The following is a 9,835-nucleotide window of genomic DNA, read 5'->3' as shown; positions in this document are numbered from 1 at the left end:
GTCTTCATATTTTTTCAATCCTGAAATACCCTGAAGACAGCAGGGTCTTACCCGACCAGACATGCACCTTGTATTCCTTATGTCTCTACATTGCAATCTGAATTAGCTATGAGAATATCAGTGTTACTGGTGGTTTACTGCTGTGCCTAATTTCTTTCAGTGAGGTCTGAGGCCCTGTGAGTACACATCTGTAAATAGTGTCTTCCTTGAAGAGCTGGAGCTGTAGAGGGAGTTCTGAGGAATCCAGACAAGAGACTTCCTTAAGAAGTCCTGAGGTTGCAGAGTAACCTGTGTGACAAAGCTAATGCCTAAGAACAATCCAGCAAGGTGTGTGCTATTGCTGCTCACTAAAATAATCTGGAAAAATGCAGGCTCCTTTTGGGGAACCAGAGGGGAGACAGCAGGAGCTCTCTTTGCAATACTGGAGTACTATCAGAGAACTTTTTATGCCTTGTTTCCTTCTGTGTCAACTGTTCTCAGTGCAGAGTTTAGGGAGTCAATAATGTTGGTTTGTATTTATAGGCTGTGTGTATGTCTATATGCGTGTGTGTGCATAATTGCAGTGTTTGTGCCTTGCAAATTACACTGGGACCTATGTTTCCTAACTTCTACCTTGCATATTCCTGCAATACACTTCTTGGAGAATGTGAAAACCATATTGACACAGGTTTCACCAAAAATAAAAAGGAACCTAGCTAAAATTTTGGTGAACTTAAAGAGAGTGGCTAAGATTTTACTGTAATATGCATCAGTGAGATTTCTACTGGAAAGAAAATGCTGTTCTAAGATCCCTCCTGGTATGAAGCTCATTCCAAATTAGTTCCCATGGTGAACAAACCAGTGTGTATTTTGCACATGCTACAGAGTAATACACTCTCAACTCCCAAATTTCCTCCCATGATAAGGATTTTGAAAGTTCTGCAGTGTGAGGTGAAAAAATGGGGTGGCTCCAGGAGAGGAAGGACCCTTGGAGGGGGGAGAAATAAGGGTGAGGAGCTGAATGGCAGGGCTTAGAACTCAAAAAGGTATGCATTTTTCAATCATGAAGAAATTCTTCAAATAGACAGTTATGATTTTTATGTATGATTTAATCTTGAAAAAGCAGAGTGACTCTCAGAGTGATCCACATGAAAGAAAAACTATTGAACCCACACATATAGGAAAAAGAACCCACCTATGTCCCTTCTCATATCAAATGGCAACATGAAGTCAAGTCCAAACAGTTGAACAAATAAAGTGTTAGAGTAGATTTCCACAAGGAACAATGAATATGCTGGAAACAATTTAGGAAAATGTCTTAATGAAGCAGAAAACCTGTGGAAGAAGGAGAAAAATAAGATTAAACCAAAGAATCAAAGGGAAAACTAACAAGGACTGTTCCTGTACTGAGAAACTGTAAATGAGCCCCAGCTCTGAGGTCACTTTGGCTGCATCCCAAATTCATGCCAGAGTAAAATTGGAGTGCATATCAGTCCTCCCCAACATTCTAGCTTCCATGAGAGGGAAGCCCTTGTATGAGGGCAGTCAAGGATACGCAAAGCAGAGTCAGAAGAAAAAGGGGAGCAGAGGTGTGGGACTCACTGCCCTGTAGCCTTGACCCAATTGAATGGTATTTGAGATAAATGCTGCTAAACCTCCACAAATGGATTCACTCTGCGGAAACCTCAATGTCTCTGACAGCTGGAGCTGTTAACAGAGCTATTAATAGCAAGATATCAATAAAGGACTGATATACTGTTGGCGGTCTTGATTAAAACATTTCCATTGTATACTAGTTACATTTGTTAGAGATATTTGATTTTTATGTACTAATTAGGCTTGTAAATTTAACCAACCAATAATGGTCTTGACAAATAAGATGAAATTAATATGAATGCCTAATAGTTTTGAGGTAATTCTTAAATTATGACTGGGCAGGCTAATATACTTTAAAAATTGGCCAAAGTTATGTCGGCATAGAACATATGATATACAATCCCACAGAAATAAGTTAGCTTAATGAACAGAATTTTGTGTTCTAACATCTCTTAGGTTCACTCCTATCAGGTTTTGGTCCCAAACTTTTTTTTTTTTTTCTGGAGATTTCAAAATAATTGTGCAAAATTGGTCTGTCCAGAAATATTTGGCCTGATTCTTCAGTACATCACAGTTTTGGTGCTGGATGGTATCTGTCAAATTACTTGTGACATATTCCTGCTCTAATTAACAATTCATATAGTAAACTCAGTGGAGTACATCTGACTCCTGTACAAAGAAGAGCCTTCAGCTGCCTGATTCTGGGACTGTAGCATTAAGCTTAATTCTGTTAAAGATTAGTGTACCAGTTTTCAAATAAATTATTTAAGAATAATGATTGCATGCTTCAGCAAAGTTACTCAATATGGAGGCATAGTTCTCTCTACTTGCTGGTAAAAACAAATGGTATGTTGAGTTTGTGTTCTACATATTGCAACAAAAGTAATTCCTATAGGGATGTTTATATTTAAATTCTGATTTTGAATAAAGTCAGTGAAGACTCTGTATTTCTGTACATAGAGCCGTTTTGCAGAAGAAATTTCTTTACAGCAGAAACGCCATGATGCAAAATACACTGCAGTCACTGGCAACTAAGATTAACAGCTCAGGTGTCAATTGCACTGCTGACACATTTTCACTTGGAGCTTGGCTGAGTGCCCTGGCTCATTTCACAAAACCCTCTTCAACAGTAACATTCAGATTGTAACAGCTTTCACCTTGCATCCATCTGGTTGAGAAGATTAATAAGCACCAGGATGGTAAAAGCCCCCAAAACTTTAATAAAAACCACTTTTGATCCTCTAAACTGTTTGGACCACTAAGGGCCTCCTGCCAGGTGAGTGAGGACATACCTGGTAATCACAGTCCTCTGACCATGTTACCAAAAGGGATGTATTTTCTCACATGATCATTTAGCCATCCAACCACTGCACTTCTGTTGTAAGTAAGCCTGTTCTCAGACACACCAGATGGGAACAATGTTGGAGAACACTCAAAAGGAGCTCTGCATTGAATAAAATGTGGAAATGCTTCCATGGGGATGCTCCAGGCAGCCCTTCTGAGAATGTCGTGCAGCTGTGAAAGTTGCTGGCAGATTAAGATACTGGGTGTTGAAACTCATGACAAAAAATAAAATTCTCAGGCTGAGGCACGGCACACTGCATTTGGCAAATCTTAAACACTTGTAGTTTAGTCATTCAGCTTCTCTCTCCCACCTCCTCCCTGTGAATATTCATGTGTAGTCTTAGGCTTGCTTACTGCCTGTTCACGTTCTTCGTGGTGGGTGCTGTGACTCACGTTGCTTGCCTCAGACTCCTTTCTCCTTGTTCCCCCACAGCTCCTCACATAACCTCCCACGCGCCAAAGACACCTCCCTCCATTCATTTCCTACAGACCTCTGCGAGGAGTTGCTAGGCTTTTTCTTCTGCAGAAAATGCAACACCCCACAGAAACACCAAATCTTGCTATCCTTATTCTCTGCTGAGCCATCTGCAATGGAGAGCTCCTCCCCTACTCATCTTAGTCATCCTCTGCTACGACACAGCCATCTCTGACCTCACTTCTCTCTCTGTAACAACACCTACGACACCTACATGCAGAAGCTGACGCAGCGCTCTGACTCTCCTTCCTGTGACACAATCATCCGGTGCTTCATCCCTGCTCAGTTGATTTTCGTCATTCAGTGTTGCTGTTGCTGCCCATCCAGAGGAGAATGACCTTTTCCTCAAGGAGGGATGTTGCTCCTTGTTTGATCTCCATATTTATGGAGGGTTTTTTACTGACTGGGATTATGGCTGGTGCTCAGAGTGAGGCTGAGCTCCTGACAATGAGCAGAATGCAGAAGCATTGTTGAAGCTTCTGCTACCAGGTCCTTTTCAGACAGTACTGATATGTGCCAGTACCAATCTGTCACTGATCAGGCAATTATAAAATGGCCCTAAACATGTGATCTGAGCTGAAGTCAAGTATAGGAGAGTACAGGTTAAGAAAAACCCCAACATTACTTTAAACAAAAAAGAAAAGAACATGGTTATGAAAACAGTCATTCAGTCAGTGCAGTTTTCTGAGAGCTTTCTGGAATATATTAAAGGATGAGCTCTGTGGATCAAAAGTAACTTGAAGAAACTGAGCTATTCCAATGTCAGTGAGGTCAGAAATCAGCACCAGTCATTGTCTTAAAGAAAAATGATCCAGGCTCATACAAAAACATAAGCAGTTAAAGTATGAGACTTTGAGAAAGCGATGAAAAGATGAGGGGATTCAATGGATTTAGCACAAACTTTAGAAGCTATTGCATTTTGGAAATATATTTTAAATAGAGTGGGTTTTTTCTAATACTGATTTCAAGAACTTCAGATGCCCTTAATTTTGTTAATAGTGTGTGTATGGAACAGGTTCAGTAGCTCAGCACTGGTGTGGTCTTATACGTCCTTTACACTAGGTAAAATTGCTCTTGTGTTCAAATTTAAAAATAAAAATCTCCATTTTTTTCAGAATTTTCAACTGGAAAGAGTCAAATTTCTGTGAGGTCTAGTTTGTCGTACCAGTCCAAAAGAGACCAGTTGGTAACATGGTAAACTTGCACCCTGGACTTTTATTCTGAGCTTATATGTGCATGTAGAAAATTGCATTCATGCTATGAATCAATACATGATAACTTTGAAGAGAGTAATGGCATAAATTTATTTTTATGCATGACTTCTTGAAGAAATTTAATTTGGTTTTATTCCAAGCTCTACTGTACAGTGCTTCTTCCTGGCAATGGGCTACTAAAAGCATACATATTCCATAACTCCTACGCTTCATGCTATAAAAAGCTACAGAACAGCATCCATGTGATGCTGTCCATAGGGATACTACAAGAGCTTGTTGAAATCTTCTTTTTATTTTGAGATGTCCAGTAGAAACGTTTCCTTTTCTACATTTAGGTATCATTTCAGTTGACCTCACACTAATAAAAAATGTATCTCTTGTTCACAAGAATGAAAAGACAAAAAGCCAGTTGAAAAATACTTTTTCTGACAGTCAGTATACTTACATGGTTTATCTCATCTGAGACAGGTGCCTCTCTCTACTGCATGATGACAGAAGTATGCTTTGAATCAGGGCCTTCTGCTAATGGTTACACATGGGGGCCTGGGCATTTCAGAGTAGAAATAATCTTTTTTGGAAAAGGGCCTTGAACAATTAACAGCTTAAAGTGACCACTGTACTTCAGTCAGCAGCTAAAAACCATATTAAAGAGAAAAGGCATAGGAAATACATAAACACTTTAGCCATCAGGATATATTTAGGATCAAATACAGCAGAATTCAGAAAAAATTATCACATGAACAATATTGCTGAAGCAGTCTAATCACTGGAGAAAAGTTTGCAAAGCTACTAACATCTGTAAGAGTTGCTAAAGGAGCTATTACAGTCCTCTAAGTTTATTTACAGTAAAAAACCAATTACTTAACTATGTATTCCCTTAAAAGGTTGGCTATCTTCCATGTTTTCAGGTAAATGTGTGCTTTAATATAACTGTATGGCAAAGTCTACAAACACCAAAACAGCTTATATGGATATTCTTAAATAGTAGTATTTTTCCTCCCAAACAACTTCATTTTAAACACTCAGTAAAATATTTAGCTGTGAAAAAAGTTTAAGCAGTGCCTCTCCCATGGATTGTATAAAGCCAGCCAAGGCAAAATGCTCTTACATCATCACATTTTGTGGTTTTCCTTTATAAACTGACACAGTTGAGGGTGTGTATGATGACTATTTGAGCTGTTCAAGTCCATCCAGTGTTTAGGAGTGGTTGATACTGTTGAATTGCCAGCAAGCTATTTTATGCATATATCTGAATGCCATTCATTAGAAGATGACCAGCATCAAATATGAATTAGTGCTTTTACACAGAAAACTGTTTGTTTATTCCCATTGAGCAGAACAAAAATCCTCTATGTATTTCCTGCCACTGCCATCCTACAGGCTCAATGCAATTGGGTCAGTAAAGAAGACTTTCTGTACCAACTAGTCTGTGCTTTAAAAACAAAATTACTCACTCCAATTTGTACCACAAACAGATGTACCACGGGTCCATTAAAATTATTGTAAAAGTAATAGTAATAGCTTTTCAGGCTAGGAAAAGAATTTCAGAGAAAGACATAATAAAGTTTAATGACTTTTAAGTTTTTGGTTAAAAGAAGTGTTGTCTAAGCCCTGAAGAACATATCAGGGAGAATTTGTGGAGCCAAGGGCAACCTATGATTAGAAAGTTTTGTGAACACTTCCCAGCAGGTTAGAAATGAGTTTGGAATAATGTCTTTTCAATGTTCTCTAACTGTGTACAAAGATCCGAAGAACATCTATGAGTTCCTTTCAAAACTCAAGCTTATGTCACTCTCCTCTCCTCTCCTCTCCTCTCCTCTCCTCTCCTCTCCTCTCCTCTCCTCTCCTCTCCTCTCCTCTCCTCTCCTCTCCTCTCCTCTCCTCTCCTCTCCTCTCCTCTCCTCTCCTCTCCTCTCCTCTCCTCTCCTCTCCTCTCCTCTCCTCTCCTCTCCTCTCCTCTCCTCTCCTCTCCTCTCCTCTCCTCTCCTCTCCTCTCCTCTCCTCTCCTCTCCTCTCCTCTCCTCTCCTCTCCTCTCCTCTCCTCTCCTCTCCTCTCCTCTCCTCTCCTCTCCTCTCCTCTCCTCTCCCACACACCCTAAGGAGTGATTACTGGCAGGACAAGTGAGTACCTCAATAAATGTACAATCACACATCAAGGCACAACATGCAAGAAAAATTATCTTCCAGTGCCACGTAGGGAGAAGGTGGAAGGCATCCCTGTCCCTGGTGGTGGGGTTGGAACTGAATGATCTTTAAGGTACCTTCCAACTCCTGGCATTCTATGGTTCTATGATGTTATGATTTCTATGACTCCATGATTCTATAATTTTATGAAGGTCTGATGTGTGTATGGATGTCTGTTCCCAGATATCTGCTGAGTCTATGACCCAAACTGCAGCCCCTCAGTTCCAGCCTGGATTCCCAAGGTCTTGACAGAGGTTTTAAATTCCAGTCAGTCTTACTTCAGGAGCCTAACCTTCTGTTTGTCATTGAAAAATTGAGTAAATTAGCTTGTTCAAAGCTCAGTGGTATAGCAAGAAGATGGATTTAGGTACAAAAACTAGTTTATTGCAGCTATCTGAGATAGTGCTTCCATCACTGCAGTGTAGAGGTTTAGGGGTCTCACCTTAAATACAAATTAGAAAAGAGTGAAAAAGGAAGGAATATTTGCATGTATGTGCGTAAGAGACTGTTGAAATAGGTCACTATTTGTCTGATACATTTGTATCAAAGAAAGACTGAAATTTCCAGACACGATTTTTTTTCTTTTTTTTTTTAATTTTCTGAGAGCTTACCATGAAATCAAAATGTTTCTTTAATTCAGTTTTTGACAGATTAGCAAGTGGTTTCTTAGCCTGCTGGCATATGCTTGGGTCAGAAATCATAAGCAACATTTAAGAGTATTGATCGACTTTTATCTGTTCTTTAGATTCCATTTATATTACTTTTGGGCTTTAAAGTATTTCTGTATGTATCAATTACAGGAAAAGCAGAGCCTCTGTGCTTCTCTCTGGACATCACATGGCCATGTGAAAGAAAAGATAACATACTCCACTCCTAGAATTAACTAGAAATGGTCTGAGTCACACATTTGGCATAAGCAAAAATGTTTCCAAATTAGGAAATATTCAAACTCTGAGTTTTTGTTTCAGCTTATAAAGCTGTGAGCTGGCTGTGAATGTCAGAAGTGAATCCAGATTTTACCAAGCTCTGGGAATGTTAAACCCTGGGATATGGGGGTTGTCTTCAGGTCCACGTCTAGATTTACTAAATATCTGGTCTGATTTCCTAAGGACCACAAACATAACTGATCACACTACCTCTTAGTACCTGCCTACTAAATACTGAATGAAATGGCCAATTGCAATCAGTCTGGAAAGAGTGGTAGGCACCTCAGAAATGCAAGGTAATGCAATGCCTACAAGCACTGTGGGCGACGGATACTCCATGGAGCATTCCCAACCCTCTTTGCATTAAATGGATATTCACCCTTGCCTAAAGTGTCAGGAGACCTAGGAGCCTAGCTACATACATTAAGCAATTTAGGGCATTCAGGGGCCTAGAGAATCTTTCTACCAAAACCCTACATGACTGGAAGTGTGGGTGCAACTAGAATGTGATCGCAGCATAACAGGAGCTAAATTAAGCTTTAAACTGAAGTTGCTCTTGAATAGAAGTCTAATGAAGTTCAGTGAATAGAGTTCAAATTTTTGTAGCTAAGAATTAGAAAAATAAAGAAACAAGCAAGCAAAGCACACATGCATATTAAGAGTTGAACAAAAGTCTTTGAAGAGACACAGGTATGAGTTTATGATACACTAGACTCTCAGAAAGTTGTAAGGCTGTACAAGAAGTCAGAAATATTATGAGATCATAATTTCTGCCTCTGAACACCCTGTACCCTCATAAGTGTTGCAACTCATATGTTCCATGTACAAATAGACTTTCTACAGTTACACAATTATCATTATAATTATTACACTTGATAGCACAGTAACTTGTTCCAGTAAAACAGGACCCACAGAAATATTACTCTTGGAGAAATATAAGACAACTGAGAATGGAGAAAATCTTATCAGTAGCAATATTTCTGGAAAAAGCTCCAGGAATGTAAGGGTGAACAAGGAATGTTTGATGAAAAGGTCTTCTTATCAAAATGATAAATTACCACATTTTGAAACAATGTAGGATGTAGGAACAATGAAACTATGCAGGAACACGTTAGCATAATTTCTTGTGAATTTACCAAAGCTCCATTGTAATTTTCAAGGTTTATAGTACACATGCCTAACTTGTTCCTTGCAGACTGGTTCATGCCTGCTGAAAAGTAAAATAAGCCTAGCAGATAGTTTCCAGCCATTATTTCTCAGAAGTTCTTTATCCATATTCCTATTTTGTGTCTAGTTAGGTTCCCAAGAAAGCACAAATTCATTTCATATATGATAGGGGTGATATCTCTCTCTTAATCTTCAGTAATACAGGCCCTGGAAGCATATTTTGGGAGAAATTATCTACCTGGCAAGAACAAATTCCTTGTATGCTCAAAATCTTCCCATTAGCACTTGATTCCTTGATGGATTTCTGTTTTAATCCTGCACCAGCAGCAATTATGTTTCTAGAATTTTGTTCCCTGGAGCTCTCAGTAACCGACAAATTAAATAATTGAATAAGGAGCCTCTACTACAGGCAATGAGCAACAGCACAAGTGTTTTCCAAAACACAGTAGAACCATTTCCATTCATGATTTACCCAAGCCTTTAGCTGGAACCTTCCAAAGCCTAGAAAACATCAACACTGCTTTTTTCTTCTTCACTTTCTAAGGAGGCATAGGAGTGGCACTAAAAGATGTTTGTACATCATACAAGTGTGTTTCTAACAGAGAATACTTACTGACTGATGGAAAAGCCTTCCAGCAGGTAAACATTATGGGTGGATTAATGCACCTGAGATGTGCATTAGATGCACATTTCATTAGATGAAATATAGGATTCCTTTTCCAAAACACAGGTACATAGTGCCATTTTTGAAATTTGAGGGTATCCAAGACACTTGCACAGAGGTAGATGATAGAGGCTATGATAAAGATCCATGTTTCATCAGCGACACTACCTTTGGGCGACTAAGCCTCACTCTACATGTTCCTTTAGTATTGTTGGAAGGCTCTGGGTTGCATGTAGATAACCGTGAATAGGTAAAGGTGTATAGACAAACACACACACAAAAATCT

The 9,835-nt window shown here is 39.2% G+C and overlaps 1 long non-coding RNA gene across 1 annotated transcript; it reads right to left on the bottom strand.

Moving 5' to 3' along the window:
* Window positions 1-1,107: 1,107 nt before the first annotated feature.
* On the bottom strand, window positions 1,108-6,843 carry LOC135295261 (uncharacterized). The gene is made up of 3 exons (XR_010357299.1): window positions 6,738-6,843; window positions 5,054-5,151; window positions 1,108-1,314 (listed from the first exon to the last, which is right to left on the bottom strand). It is a non-coding gene; the product is annotated as an uncharacterized LOC135295261 (long non-coding RNA).
* Between the last annotated feature and the right edge of the window lie 2,992 nt (window positions 6,844-9,835).

This window comes from Passer domesticus, chromosome 2, assembly GCF_036417665.1.
Source record: "Passer domesticus isolate bPasDom1 chromosome 2, bPasDom1.hap1, whole genome shotgun sequence".
NCBI classification, from domain to species: domain Eukaryota; kingdom Metazoa; phylum Chordata; class Aves; order Passeriformes; family Passeridae; genus Passer; species Passer domesticus.
Note: the sequence above shows the minus strand (reverse complement) of the source record. Positions and strands in the feature narration are given on the sequence as shown.